The sequence below is a fragment of the Cnephaeus nilssonii genome (assembly GCF_951640355.1).
Source record: "Cnephaeus nilssonii genome assembly, chromosome: 15".
In the NCBI taxonomy this organism is placed as follows: domain Eukaryota; kingdom Metazoa; phylum Chordata; class Mammalia; order Chiroptera; family Vespertilionidae; genus Cnephaeus; species Cnephaeus nilssonii.
The window spans coordinates 38270837-38274007 of record NC_137086.1 but is presented as its reverse complement, the minus strand read 5'-3'; positions in this window follow the sequence as shown (position 1 = coordinate 38274007).

The window sequence follows — 3171 nt, the reverse complement described above, 5'->3', positions numbered from 1 at the left end:
TGGTGAGCCACAAAAAGAAATGAATTGTCCCAGAATCGAAGCAAGGCCATCTCCCTGGCTTCTCCTGCGCTGTCCCAATGAGTCGGAGCAAAGGGGGAGAAGGCCCTTCCAAAGCAGGCAACAGAGCGAGAATGGTGACCACCAGCAGCTACAGGGCCCACATGCCCTCTGCCTGCAAACTGCTTTCCCCTGTATGCCCGGAGTGCCTCCAAGGCTGCTTCACAATCCTAAACCATCTCATTGTTTTGTTTTCTGTGTATCTCCCCCACTGGTTACAGGGACATGAGGCCTTGTCCATTTTGCTATCCTCAATGAGAACATAATAAGCAGCTCTCAACAGGTATTTGAACAATGAGTTAGTGAGTGAGTGAGCCAGCGAGTGAGTGAGTGAACGAACACAGTCTCCATCAGGTCAAGTGTGCTCCCCCACTTAACAGAAAAAAGCAAAGCACAGAGATGTCAGCTTCCCCCAGCTAGTCAGTGGAAAGCCTGGGCCTCAAAACCAGAACTCGGGACTCCAGTTCCCACGCTGCCTGAAACCAAGAGACATGCCAATCAACTCTATCGCTTACTTCTCTCATTTCCTTGGTCCTACAGTTTGGCAGGATTCGTAGGACAAGGGAGGAAGGCTTTGCTTTCATCCGCTTGCGTCTAAAATCCACAGGACACATTTCCAAACTGTGAGGAACTTCCTTTGCACCGTTCTCTTAAAGCCACTCCACAGTGAGCCCAGGGCCTGCCTTCGGATGACTGGGTTTTGTCTTCAGCATCCCACGAAACCCTTTCCCCACCCACAAGATGAACACTTAGCACCCTGTGATTGCTGAAGAGGCCCAACCAGAGTCAACTCCCAGGTTGGTAACAATTTTCTATGTTCTGGATAACGGAGCTGGTTAGATAGATAAATGCCTAATTTTAAGAGGCCCAGAGGGATAAAATGACTCAAATTAGATCACAAACAAGTTGGCCAGAGTGAATAACCTGGATGTATAGTTAAAGGGAAAGCAGGAAGGAAGGAAGGAAGGAAGGAAGGAAGGAAGGAAGGAAGGAAGGAAGGAAGGAAGGAAGGTTGGCAAAGACAAGGAAAAAATACCTTGTGATGTTTCAAGCATTTCAGATTAGTACGTGAGAAAAGAAACATTTAGGGACATAGGGATCTTCCCAGGATCTCTCCCGCTACCAGCACAAGTGATCATTCCTCTACCTCCCCACATCCAGCTATGACTTCTTATTAATTGATCCATTCCATCTCTTTTAAAAGCGCTGAGGATTGTGTGATGGTTTATCATCTCAGAACCCGAGTCTCTGATATCACAAGGATATTGTACAAGAACAAGCTAAGAACAGAACTAAATTGTGTGACTTCCCGCCAAATCCCTAAAATTTGGCGCGCGCGCGCGCGCGCACACACACACACACACACACACACACACAAACAAACACACGCGCGGCTCTCAGGCACTATCACCAGCACTTCCCACAGCCCAGCTAGAGAGTTAGCGGCAAATGGGAGTCCCGGAGAATTTACACTCTGAGGCATCCATCTGTCCGCAGCTGAGCCTTGTGCTGCTCTGGGGCACCCCACCAGACAGAGAGAAGGAGAAGGGCACTCTCTGCTGATGTCGTCTGGCCCAGGCCCTGGCTGGTGTTCTCCAAATGGCATTTTAATCTTCCCAACAACTCCGCAAAAATCCCCTTTTAACAGATGAGGAAATTAAATCCCAGAAAGGCAAGTACTTTATTGAGAACACAGCTCAAAATCTGACTCTGAAACGTTTGCTCTTTTCATTAAACCAAACTCCCAACTCATCCTTCTAATTTATTTCAAGCTGAAAATACACAGATTTCTATTCTCAAAAGTATGTTTACTTTCCCCCCAAAAATGGAAACTTTAAAAAAATATATTAACCACAAATAATATTAAAATTGCAAATTAGGGTGAAATGTCAAGGGCACATGCTAAGATTGTTCTCTCAATGTAAAGCACACCCATGTAGACGGAAGACTGAGTACTTCAGCATATCCTCACAAAGAGCCAGAATGTATTCTTTACCAAATCTGGCAGTCTCCCGCTGTCGGCAGTGAGAGAGCAGGCCAGTGTGGAGTTAGACCCTTCAGGGCTTATAACTGTAGCCTCCCCACACTGGTCGGTGACTCCATAGCAGAAAGAATACATGCTTTGCAAAGGTTGACCTTTCTCGTTACAAAGTAGAGAGGATTCAAGATTTTCCTCTGTCTGAAAGCATTCTTCCACTCGGTATACTGTTCTGAGCAAAAGGAGAAAAAGGTGCAGGGTAAGGGCCAGTGTGCTAGAGTTGAGTATATCTCATGGAACGTGCATGCATGGGGGGACTCGTCCATCAAATGTCTCACTCATTCAAAATAAAAAGTTACCGGCCATGGTTCAGTATGGAGATTCCTCAAAATAATTAAAAATAAAACTACCATATGACCCAGCAATCCAACTTCTGGGTATTTAGCCCAAAAAATAGAAAACACTGGTTTGAAAAATGTATGTACTCCTATGTTCATTGCAGAATTATTTACAATAGCCAGATATGGAGCAACTAGGCGTCCATTAATAGATGAAAGCATACAGATTATGTGATACATATATACAATGGAATATTACTCAGCCATCAAAAAAGAATAAAATCATTCTATTTGTAACAACATGGACAGACCTAGAGGGTATTATGCTAAGTGAAATAAGTCAAACAGAAAAAAAGACAAATACCATATGATTTCACTTGTACATATGTGGAATTGGAAAAAAACAATATGAATGAACAAGCAAAAAAAATAAAAAACACAACCTCATAGATAGAGAAAAACTGAAGGTGACCAGATGGGAAAGGGCTGGGAGATGGGCAAAAAACATGAAAGGAATTAAGAAGTACAAACTGCCAGTCATAAAAATGTCACAGAGATGTCAAGTACAGCATAGAAAATATACTCATAATCTATATAATAAAAGCCTAAGTTACCATTATGGTGGAACGAGCAGAACAACCGGCCGCTATGATGCGCACCGACCACCAGGGGGCAGACGCTCAATGCAGGAGCTGCCTCCTGGTGGTCAGTGTGCTCCCACAGGGGGAGCGCTGCTCAGCCAGAAGCCAGACTCACAGCTGGAAAGTGCAGTGGCAGTGGCAGGAGCCTCTCCTGCCT